The sequence below is a fragment of the Gekko japonicus genome, unplaced genomic scaffold (assembly GCF_001447785.1).
Source record: "Gekko japonicus isolate JY-2015 unplaced genomic scaffold, Gekko_japonicus_V1.1 scaffold101, whole genome shotgun sequence".
Taxonomy (NCBI): Eukaryota; Metazoa; Chordata; class Lepidosauria; order Squamata; family Gekkonidae; genus Gekko; species Gekko japonicus.
The window spans coordinates 480,280-493,104 of NW_015165238.1; positions in this window are offsets into that span (position 1 = coordinate 480,280).

The window sequence follows — 12,825 nt, forward strand, 5'->3', positions numbered from 1 at the left end:
TGACACTGTCTAACCATCTCATCCTTTGCCGTCCCCGTCTTCTTTGACCTTCAATCTTTCCCAGCATCAGGGTTTTCTCCAGTGAGTGCAAACATGTCTTTCAAATGCCGGGAAAGATGCCTGGCTTTAAAGTTTGATGCGAACGTATCAAGCAAGCTAGTACTGTGAAAGGGTCATTATGGCTCCTGATTCTGCCACTTTCTCCAGATACTTGGTGACATATCTCTGCAGGTCTGCTATTGGTTCACTGACTTCAGCCTTTGAGAAGTTCCTGGTGGTGATGCACTGTGCTAAAACTGATGCTGCTTTTGGAAGAGCAGTTCTTCAGAGCCTGTTTCTTCAAGACGACCTGCAGATAACATCAGGTACATGGCTCCCTAGTCATCAAATCACCGCAGACTGTGACTGCAGCCATGAAATTAAAAGACGCCTGCTCCTTGGGAGGAAAGCGATGGCGAACCTAAACAGCATGATAAAAAGTAGAGACATCACCCTGCCAACAAAAGTCCGCATGGTCAAAGCAATGGTATTCCCAGTAGTCATGTATGGCTGTGAGAGTTGGACTATAAGGAAGGCCGAGCGCCGAAGAATAGATTCTTTTGAACTATGGTGCTGGAGGAGACTCTTGAGAGTCCCTTGGACTGCAAGAAGAACAAATCAGTCAATCCTCAAAGAAATCAACCCTGACTGTTCCCTGGAAGGCCAGATAATGAAACTGAAGCTCAAATACTTTGGCCACCAAATGAGAAGGGAGCACTCACTGGAGAAGACCCTGATGCTTGGAAAGATTGAAGGTCAAAGAAGACGGGGACGGCAAAGGATGAGATGGTTAGACAGTGTCATCGATGCAACGAACATGAAGTTGAGCCAACTTCAGAGGACGGCAGAAGACCGGAAGGCCTGGAGAGAGCTCGTCCATGGGGTCGCGAAGAGTCGGACTCGACTGTGCGACTGAACAACAACAACAAATCCTTTACTTGGCTGCCAGTTCAAACTTTTTTCGCATTGTGATCTGACCTGCTTGAAAGGACAAAACTCTGCTCAGTACAAACACCTTGCTATTATACATGACTTTAGAACCAATATTGGATCTTTTCATAATCCTTTACTTGGCTGCCAGTTCAAACTTTTTTCGCATTGTGATCTGACCTGCTTGAAAGGACAAAACTCTGCTCAGTACAAACACCTTGCTATTATACATGACTTTAGAACCAATATTGGATCTTTTCATATGTGGATATATTGGATCTTTAAACCAGGTGCAGGAGCCTTCAAATGTTATGGCAACAGTGGTACAGGGAGGAGATATTTAAACCTAGCATAGGGTCTTCAAATCTAACCATGTCGGTACATGTATTTTTCTCCCGTGGATTTACAAGCAGCTCTAGGGAGGCAACTTGAAGTGGAGAAACAGCATTGGGGGAAAGGATTGAAAACTCCATTCCCTGGCAATGAAGTGCCAATGAAATTCAGAGTTCTTCTGCCCCCCCTCCCCCCAAACATGAAAGACTGGGGTGTGAATGGAGAAGCACCCAGTGTCTCTTTTGGATAAGAAAAAATGTCAAGTGTAAATGTAAAGTGCACAGTGTTCAGTGTACTTAGAAGGCTGTAAATCTCCTTAACCTTGCTCATCATAAGTCTCCTTAACATTCTAATCATAATGTCCTGTAGCAGAATTGGTAACTTCTACTTGTATGTGTCTACTGGATCCTGGACAAGTATATAACTTCTGGAAGTAGCCAACAAGCAGAGAGGCAATGGTTTACGCTGTACTTTGTCTGTTATGTGGGCATCATACTATGGAGTATTTGCTGGAGGCAATATTGCAATAGCATATTAAGAGGCATTACTGAAGAAGTTGAACAGCAAGGACACTTGTGAGAACATCTGAGGAGCTCCAGGAGGGAGAGGTGGTTACAGCTGAAAGAGACACATTAGTTCCCTTCTTGAAGTTTTCAGTGGGTTTGGATAGGAAGGCATCAAAATAAGAAACCCGATGATCAGAACTAAGAGTCAGAGAATGATGATATCTCATAGCTTTAAAGGCAGGAGGTGCTGATGACAGTACACTTTTTTTTTTGCATCCTTTTCTTGCTGTCATGCTTGCCTTGTGCCTTTAGCATTAGGAGGGCAGCTGCTAACAAGCAATCTATATATATAAAAGAAAGTCCCCTCACCGTAAAATCAATGCCCAGGCCAAACCACTGGACGTAGAGACACCAAATTCAGGGAGAGCGCTCCTACCATGGCGTAGGTGCTCGCTAAGAAGGGATTTTTAGAAATTCAACCCCTAAGTGGGTCAAAAGGGGGGAAATGTGCTTCCCCATTGATTCCTATGTGGCTGCCAGGCAGCTGACTCTCTGCACCCCCCACTCTCTGCTCAGCTCAGTGTTCTGAGGTAAAAAAAGCCAATATTTACAGGGGACTGCAGACAGCTAATGACAGTTGAGGAAATCAGGAGTGGCCAAGAACCACCGATGAGGTGAAGCAAAGCTGCTGGCCCAGCCTCTCTGATGGCTTCTAACACACTCCCTCCACCTCCTACACCTAACAGGCGGTTGTCTGTCAGGTACAGCCCCACCTGCCCCGCTGGCTTCTAATACTCCTCCCCCTCCCCCTCCTACACTGGACAGGCAGCTGCCTGTCAGGTGTAGGAGAGGAGGTGGGGTGGCTTCCAACACACTCCTCCTACCTCCTACACCTAATAGGTGGTTGTCTGTCAGGTGCAGCCCCACCTCCACGGTGGCTTCTAATACTTCTCCCCCCTCCCCCTCCTACACTAGACAGGCAACTGCCTGTTGGGTGTAGCAGAGGAGGTGGGGTGCAATGTTCCCTCTAAGCTGTGAAGTCTTGTGAGCAAAAATTCTTCTTTGTGAGCTACTGACATTAAAGTTGTGAGTGAGTGATTTGGCTACTGCATAAAGTAGTTTGCTCTGGAGCCATGATTCCTGAACGAAGACAAAAATCTGTGAGCTGGAGGCTAAAAAGCTCTGAACTAGCTCACACTAACTCAGCTTAGAGGGAACACTGGTGGGGTGGCTTCCAACACACTCCTCCCACCTCCTACATCTAACAGGTGGTTGTCTGTTAGGTGCAACCCTACCTCTACCATGGCTTCTAATACTCCTCCCCGCTTTACGTTGGATAGGCAGCTGCCTGTCAGGTGTAGGAGAGGAGGTGGGGTGGCTTCCAACACACTCCCCCCCCACTTCCTACACCTAACAGGCGGTTGTCTGTCAGGTGCAACCCCACCTCTACCACAGCTTCTAATACTCCTCCCCCTCCCCCTCCTACACTGGACAGGCAGTCAGGTGTAGGAGAGGAGGTGGGGTGGCTTCCAACACACTCCCCCAATCTCCTACACTTAACAGGCGGTTCTCTGTCAGGTGCAGCAGCAGTTGCAGGGTGCTTAAAGCCATGAGGAAGCCTGCCCCAGCAGTAATGCCTTAGTGATCCTGCCAGCCCTGCCTCCACAGTGACTTCTAATACTCCTCCCCCCTTCCTGTCCCACACTGGACGGGCTGCTGCCTGTCACGTGTAGGAGAGGAGGTGGGATGCTTAGAGCCACGGGGGAGGTTTGCTCAGCAGGATTGCCTTAGCACTGCTGCTGGCCCAGCCTCCCCGATGCCTTTAAATACAATGCCCCCCAACACCAGACAGGCCAGTATCTGTTAGGTGTAGGAGCAGGGCCAGGGTATGAATGTTTATGGGGATATAGTAAAGGACATTTCTAGAAGCCATTTTGATGCATGCCTCCTCATGAACCTGAAAAAATGTCCAACACATCACCACTCCCTCACACCAACTCCCCCTCACACCTCTCACCTCTTACTGCCCCCAAGAAAGCTCCTGGCAAACGTCGAGCCAGATACACCAATGCTACAAGGAGGAGGCAACTTAGGAATGCAGCAAAGACATTTGCACATAGTACTCCTGCAGTGCACTGAGCTGCACAGACCAAGTACCAGCAAGATCACCCTGAGGTGCTCAGAACAACACAGCCTCCATATGAGCAAAACAATCCAGGAACACAAGTAGAGAGGTCATCACTTTTGTGGAAGGTAGCAGGAGTTGACTTAACAGATGACTGCTTCTTAAATGGACAGTGCTATGTGGCCTGCTCCAGAGTGAGTTCATCAAGAGTCTGGTGTTCTTAGCACCTGAGGGCAGAACCACCAATGTGGTCTAGAGAGAGGTCCTTCAGTAGAGGGGAAAAAAGTACTTTTGTCTCACTTCATTTCTTATACTACAATCTTCTCTCTTAGAACTCCTACAACAAATGTCACATTTCAGATTTCACATCATCAGTAGTATAACTGGATTTACGGAACTTAAATACCATAGCGAAGCATGGGTAGCAGGCTAGTCTTCAATAAATAAATATTTCTGCAAAAGAATTGCATTACCATTGCTTTCCAATGTCAAAATTGGGGATGCTCTCTTCTTTCAATGATTCGTACAACTCACCCTAAGGTATGTGTATTTGAGATTGACGGAGTGAAACTATTAAGCATAACCATTACTAGAGTGCATGATTTCTCTCTCACATCCTTGGTTTCAAACCTCAGTGCCCCACATTGCTTTACTATCTGAAAGGAGAAGTGGCAAGTAATTGCAGTGTCACTGTTCGGCATCCCTGCACTGCGGTGCTACTTGAACATATTGCTATAATACCAGAACTCAGAGCAAAATTAATTCCCCTTGTGATAATATATGTCCAATATTTCAGTTTTCCAGCTTGTTAGGCAGTTCATATTACATAAATTGCTGTGAACTGGGGTGTAATAAATTACAGCAAAGGACAGGCCAATTTCATTAAAAATGACTAATTTTTTATTGCTGTAGCTCATTTTTGAGGGGGAAAACTAGATATGCATTTTTTGTACTGTTTTCATGTTTTGGAAGTGGCATTCTAGTGTTATAGGCTTGTTTCTGCTAATCAGAGGTTTTCCTGATGTTGACTCTAATGAAAGGCAGAAAGGATAGTGTTTCAAAACGATTATTGAGCAGGAAAAAATGGATTCTGTCAGCTGACTCACAACTGTTTGTTATATTTATGAAATCTGTCTTTGTTGCCATCTTAACAGAATTTGTTCTTAAAGCTCCTCCAGTGTTAAAGCATACATGTAAATCTGTCCCTTTGTAAGGATGGATATCTGCCCATTTTAACATGTATCCATCAGTTTTCACAGGAAAGTTAAAATGATTTGTTATTACTGGGAATCACAAACAAGGATGGCAATCTTATGGATATTTAGTCAGACACGAGTCCTAGTGAGATCGTTGGTTATTCCAAGGGGTAATGGAGTGCTGTTGCATCCATAACATGAACAGTATTCTGATTTCGTTTACACCAGGATTTAGTAAAATAAACAAACAAAGAGAAGTGTTTGCAAGTCTTCTCTACTACCATAACCTATCAAACACATAAAGCTGTCTAATATTCAATCTAAGCCAGTAGCCTACATTGACTGGCAGCAGCTGTTCTCTATCTCAGGCAGAGAGAGCTTTCTCAGCACCTGTATTCTTTAACTGGAAATGCCTGGAACTGAATGGAAGACCTTATCCATGTATGTACCACTGACCCATAACCCTTGCCTACCTCCCCATCACTGTATTCAGTTGCAGTGTTTTGCTATGTAAATATTTTTTGTGTTTTTATTTCTGTGATTTAATGGATATTGCTGTGGGTTCAAATGTAGGCCCCTAGAATAAGAAAGAGGGGAGCTGGATGGGTGATTGAGGTATGTTATTATTAGGTGGCAGCTGTACCCTTGGGGGCAGAGTTGACTGGTTTGTGGAGAGAGAGTTTGTACAGAGTGAGTGTGGGGCTAGAGAGTGGAGCAGGGGAAGAGATCTGGTGTGCTCTGGAGAGTGAGAGAAGTTTTCTGTGTGGAAGTTATGAACCTAAGTGGCAAATGAGGCAAATAAGCATGTGGAGAACCCATTAGCCTAACTGGCAAGTGAGAAAATAAGCCTTTGTGGCTAGTTTTTAACTTGTGGTGTTGTATTACACCTCTGTGTTTTGTAAGCCGCCCTGAGTCTGCGTGCGGGGAGGGTGGGGTATAAATGAAATAAAATAAATAAATAAATAAAATAGTTCTGTTTAAGGAACTTTAGAGAAAGAAGAACTGTCCCTCTCTGAAATCATTGCTTTTATGAACTTTATTGAAACTTTTACCTGGTATACTTCTAAATAAACTACTTATGTTCAAGAGAAAACAATTGTTTTATTTAGAGTTAAGCATCCCCTTTTACCTCAGAGCCACCCTCATGTGCTGACAGTTCTGTCATTCTAAGCCATCTTGTTCTTTGGGTCCAACTAAGAATTCTAGTGCAAGAGCCTGTGGTGGCAGCAAAAATAAGTAGGAAACACTAAGGAAGGCAAGGAGGCAGCATAACACATATCACCTCAGAACACTACAGAGAGGTTCCTTTACAAGTATTACATATAAAAAGTCTAAAAACAGAGCAAAACGTTACTAGGGATGGGCACACACCACATTTTTGGAGTTCATTTTGATTTGTAATTCATGGTCGAACCACAAATTGCTACGAATGGGAGGTTGATTCGCAAACCAAAGCGCTTTGTAGCACTGTGACCCCTGCTTCCTGCTCCCTACCGCTTTTCATGGCAAACAGAAAGCTGGGCTTCTCCCCACCAAACGTTGTGGGGACAGAAAACAGGGAGTTAAATAGCTCAGAGCCATTTAAACCACTGCTTTCTGCTCCCTACTGCTTTTTGTGCTTCCCTGCAAAAACAGCTGAGCATCAGATATGTCACCTCCCTTCTGAATACTCATATAGACTCTTTGTCTACTTTACATTTAAAATTCTTCGCTTCTTTGTCTTTACAATTCTTTTCCATTTCCTTTGATTTCCCTTATATGCATCTCAGCATCCCTTGCTGTATAGCTCCTTTATCTCATTCTATAGCTGCCTTGATGCCTTTGGTTTTACTGCTGCCTCTGCAGGGTGTCACTTTTTTCTCCATGACCATCAAGCTATTTCTCTCTGTGTTCAAATGTTTCCTCATGATCTGCTTTTTCAGTAAAGCTTTTCCAGAAGTATTTTAGCTTCACTTTGCCCTCCATCACCTACTGATTGTCCCCTCTAACCCATCCTCATTTCAAACATTGGACTTCTCTCCTCTTGGAAGAGCTGTTGAATTTTTCAATTTCGTGTATTGGGACTATGTAAATACAAAGAGTAGCACTCCATATAGTCCAGAAGTGAATTGCCTGTGTTCCCTACTCTCAGTCGGAAATGCTTTGTTACAGTTAAAAGGCTCTTCTAATACCTTTTGTTCAGTCCTTGAGTTCACATTCATTTGTCTGAAATCAAAAGTAGAACTAGAGCATTCTCTCAATTGTATTTTATAACTGAGCTTATAAAAAGTGGTAGCAAGATATGGCATTGACCTGAACAAATTTAGCTAAAATAATTTTACTGGAGCAGCATACAAAAAAGTTTTGTATATTATGGACTGGATTCAGACTAAATTTTCCGATGACAAAATAGCATTTTCTTGCCTCCCCACTCCAATTGCAGCCCACTGATCACCATAAATATGCTTCTCTTGGGGGATAGCGGGGAATGACATGAAGGTGGTCTGCAGCAAGAAGGGGGAATCCATAGAAGTAGATGATTTAAGTCTGGCATGCAATCCTATGTGCTTATTGCTTCCTAAGACAGTACATCTTATTGAAACCATTACCAGCTGCAATCCTTTCCAGAACACAAGTCAAGAATCTTACTCCAGGTGCTAGATATAATAGTCAAAGTAGAATAATGTATAACATCATCAGCTACCTGATGGCCATAACTACAAAAGCAATGGTACTCTCAGCTCTTGGGATATCTCCCTTTAAAAGGGCTGCATGTCATAATCCTGTTCCCTGAAGGATAAAATGTACTGAATAATATTGGTACTTAATACAGAATTTAGCACTAGCACCACTGTGAGAATGTTTTTCCTATTTAGGATGGGTTTCATTCATTTTACAGCTTAATCAGGAACAAGAATTCACAGCTTACCTAGTACCAGTTTAACGTTTCAAACATTTAAAAATATTATTTGGTTAAAATAGGTATTTATGCATTCAGGTATTTAGGTGGTTAAAATATTCAGGTGGTTAAAATAGGTATTTATGTATTCAGGTATTTATATTTACACTTTTCTCCCCAGTGGTGAACCAAAGGAGTTTACAACATTGCTCTCCCCTCCTCCATTTTATCCCTGTAAGGTAGGTCAGTCTGAGAGAGAGTGACTGGCCCAAGGTCACCCAGCAGGCTTTCATGGTAGGGTGGGGATTCATATCCCATATCCTAGTCTGAAATTCTAACCACTACATCATGCTGGCTCCCCATTAACGGAACCAGCAATAGCTAATTTAAAAATAAACTCGGCATTGCTTTGTAAGGTTAAAAACACTCACTGGGACAAGGCAGAAGCCCTTCAGTCTGACATCCTCTCCAAGTCTACAGAAAGGATGTGGATTTTCTCTTGTTGTCTGGGAGATTGTTCCATAGCACTGGAGCTGCTGCTGCCAAAGCCTGCAAACAAGATCCAACTGGAACCAAGCACAATACGTTAATTTCAGTGGGCTGAAGCCCTTATTGGACATGTTTCAACAAAATACTACGAGGTGTGCATAATCTGAATTCCCAATGCAGTTTTTAAAATAAATTATGAATTTGTGCTTTGTTTGCAGACCCATCTCTACCACGCTGGTCAGCCCAACAGCATGATAGCTGACCAAAGACTTGAGGGGCTATAGATCATAGAGGGGCTGTGGCTCAGTGGCACAGCATCTGCTTGGCATGCGGAAGGTCACAGGTTCAATCCCTAGTATCTCCAGTTAAAAGATATGGCAGTAGGTGATGTGAAAGACCACTGCCTGAGACTCTGGAGAGCTGCTGCCAGTCTGAGTAGACAATATTGACTTTGATGGACCAAAGGTCTGATTCAGTATAAGGCAGTTTCATGTGTTCATAAACCACTTATTTTTTACCTGCCTCGGATTGCAAAAACAGGAATAGTGGGGGGAGCAGAGTTGTCAAGCATCTGACATGTAGTATTCAGTTGAGTTAGTCACACATTGTAGGAGATTGAAGTCTTACACTCTTACACTTTAATTCCAAAAGAAATCATGTGTATGTGAACAAATTTGAGGCTGGAGATCAGAAAATAGCTTCCATTTTTTTAAAAGACTCATGAAACAGTATCCTTATGGGAGCAAAGACTCATTAATAAACACCTTATGTCAATTCCAGTCTCTGCTGCAGGTGGATTCCGTGTTCAAAATTCAGATGTTCAGTGTAATTAGCTGTTGTTTGCTGAGCAAAATGTCTAGAAAAACACTAAAAACCAGTACCTTTATATTTCCAATCAAAAGATTGTTTACACATTTTAATAGTTTTTAGTTCCATTTGCAACTAACTAATTTAATCAATTGGAAATGAAAAAGTGCCAGTCTCATCTAATCAGATTCATCTCCCTAGATTCAAAAAGCAACAATAGCCTGGTTTCAGATAAGCACTGTAATACTTAGGACTGAGGATTGAAAGTACTTCATATAGATCGTTATACCAATACCTAGTGTGAATTCATCGCATAGGTGAGATTTGAACTTGGGACCTCTTGTTGTTGATTTATTACAATTACTGTATTATGTTAGCATTCTCCATATCAGAGGATTTATCACAAAAGAAGAATCCTGATTCCATTCTGATTATTGGATCTCTCTTGATAGTCAAACCATGGAAAAAAGATGCAAAACCCAACACACCTGTTATTTTAAGAAATTAATCTTAGTCTTAAGAATATACTGGCAGGGAGTATATAAATGGGCACAATGAAATGGCATATCATTAATTTTTAAAACATTTGTAATGATGGTGTGCTCATAAATTGTCATTCTTGGTACTATAAGGCCAACAGTGGTATTCAGTGTGTTCAGTGTTCCCTGTTATGAGTGCTATTCTGATGTCCAGAGAAATCCTCATCCTTGGACTGTCCTGATAGGAAACTCAATCAGGCCAGAGACTGATATCACAGGTGCCAGGGCATACCCACATCTGATAGTTGTGCTATCCTACTGAGGAGGCCAAGGCAGAGGCAGTAGCCGAGTATGATGCATTAACCCAGTGTGACAGACAGCTTCCAGTTCCACCCTCCAGGCATCACCACCATCAATCCTTGATCCCAGGGGATGTGTGTATGCAAATTCCTAGAGACTCCAGCCAGTAAGAGGCCACATATGAATACCTCGCCCACTTCCCTCCCTCAGAGGCAAGATTTTCCCTCCATTTTTTCTCCCTTTCTGACTGAGCAGCACTATTTATTGATTTTCTTCCTTTCTGAAGAACTATGGCTGTCCCACCCTGTCACAGTATGATATTTTGCTGCTGGCTTAGCCCAGGAACCTGAGGGAAGGGTTGATATCTCCCTTTAACTTAAGCTACTAAAATTCACTTGAGGCTTTTTAGAAGTTCAAAAATAACAAAATATTTTATTCAACATAGAAGGGAAAAGTCCAATGAAATGGGGGTAAAATTTCTGGGGTAAATCAATATAAGCACAGACTACAGTTCATATGTTTCAAGCCAGAGCCAACAAAGCATCAAGGGCATCGAGCCAGTTACAAGAAGTGATGGAGCAGAATCAGGACCTTGCATGAACTGGGGTGGGGAGGAAGGGGAGAGAGCATTAAGGTCTGTCTGCAAAGCACCATTTAAGTCCCTGCAGCTAGATTGCCAATTGTGTATTGGGAAATTTCCTGGAGATTTGGGGGTGAAGCCTGAGGAGACTGGGGGTTGGGTAGGGTAGGATAAGGACTTCAGCAGGGTGTAATGCCATAGCATCTACCCTCCAAAGCAGTCATTTGCTCCAGAGAAACTGATCTCTGTTGTCAGGAGGTCAGTTGTAATTCTGAGAGATCTCAAGGCCCCCACATAGAGGCTGGCAATCCTAGTTCCCTGCCACCTAGTCAGGCCCACACAGAGAAGCAAAAGGCTGGGAGGACGGCCAAGCGATAGAGTGGGAAGAAGGAGGAAATTGGTGCACAAACTCCTTCCCCTTCTGTGCTGAGGCCTGGGGCACAGCCAAATGAGCTATTCAAAGGCCTGTGTGTGGGCCACCCAACAAGGTACACTATGACAAATAAGACTGACAAAACATTTTTTTTCCTTTGCTTTCTTCTAATAGGTGTACACTGTCGAAGAATTCGGAATGGATATTTTGATGTGGTCAGCGACTGGAAAGAAAAGAAATGCATGGACATACGCCAGTGTGGTCCTTTCCAGCAACAGTCCTTTCAAAGTAGCCTTTGAAGCTGAAGTGGGAGCAAAGGAGCTCCTAGGATTTGCCCTCGATGATATTTCTTTCACCCCAGAATGTATATTAGGAGGTATGTGGTTCTTCAAGTATTACATTAACAGTACAGTCCTACATCTGTTAAATCCATTTACTTTAATGGATTTTAGAAGCATGTAGGTCTGCATTGTTAGTGCTTTTTTAAAGGAAAAAAACCCCGCACGGTTGCTGATTCAACCTGAACAATAAAAATGTAAGTGGGTTTTTTTTAAGGTGAGCCTTGAAATCACAGCTACCAAACATGGGGAACTTACCGATAATTTTAGACAGAAAAATACACATCAACATTAATGCCTGTTTACTCCCCCTCACACACACACACAATACATCCCTGCACAGCCCCTTTACTGGACGATGATCATTCTTTTGCTATGCTGAAGGCTCAGAATATGTAGCCATTGTTTAGACAAGGACTGTAAATTAGGAGATAGACAATAGGTCCCGGGTGCATTCCACAGTTTGGGAGTGCTGACACTTAGAAGACATCAGGAGACAGTCAGTTGAAAATGTGCTTAATGGTGAAAATGACAGGCATAACCTGACTGTAAAACAATTGTGTAAAACTCTCAGCAGCACAGCCAAATGCCAACTTTTAAAAAAAGCAACATAATACGATTTTATTAGAATTAAAAATTTTAGACAATGGAGATCATGGCAGCCATAGGAAACAATTAGACACAAATATATGCTCAGGTACAGAAGCATGTGATGAAGCCATGGCCCTCATTTTTCAAGAACTGATCAAGGCTGTTAATGACAGGACATTTTGGAGGTTATTAATTCATAGGGTTGCCACAAGTCAGAAGTGACTTAACACAAAGAGAGAAGCAGATATTAAGTGGGCAATAACCACAAAATTTTACTTCTCTTTCAACCATACCCCCATATATCTTATTGTGTAAACCTTTCCAGGTTTATTTCCTCAAACATTAGCTTACTGCTCTTATTTCCCAGTACATTGTTACTCAGTATTTTCCTTTGCACTCAGGCAAAAAAAGAAAAAGAAAACTGGGAGGAAAATACAGCAGAGTCCCATGCTGGTGGTGGAAAGTCCGTCAACTAACAGCTGACTTACAGTACCCTCCCCACCCCCCGTAGGGCTTGCAAGGCAAGAGAAATTCAGAGATGGGTTGCCATTGCCTGCCTCTACACAGTGACTCTTCCTTGCTTAGCTTCTGAGATCTGACAAGATTAAGCTAGAACAGGCGAGCAAATGTCATATTTTGACAAGATAACTAGGGGAGGGGAAAAGCAGAGTGCCTCAAGCATTAAAGACTGTATAAAGAAAAAATAATAATTTTACAGTTTTTTATCTTCCCAAAGGTTCTTGAAAACAGTGTTCAAATAAGTGACTATCATATTGTACTTCAGTGATGTCGACGTAATTCTCATAGTACTATGCCCATTTTTAAAAATCCAAATTATTTTAAACAATAGAATCAGATTCT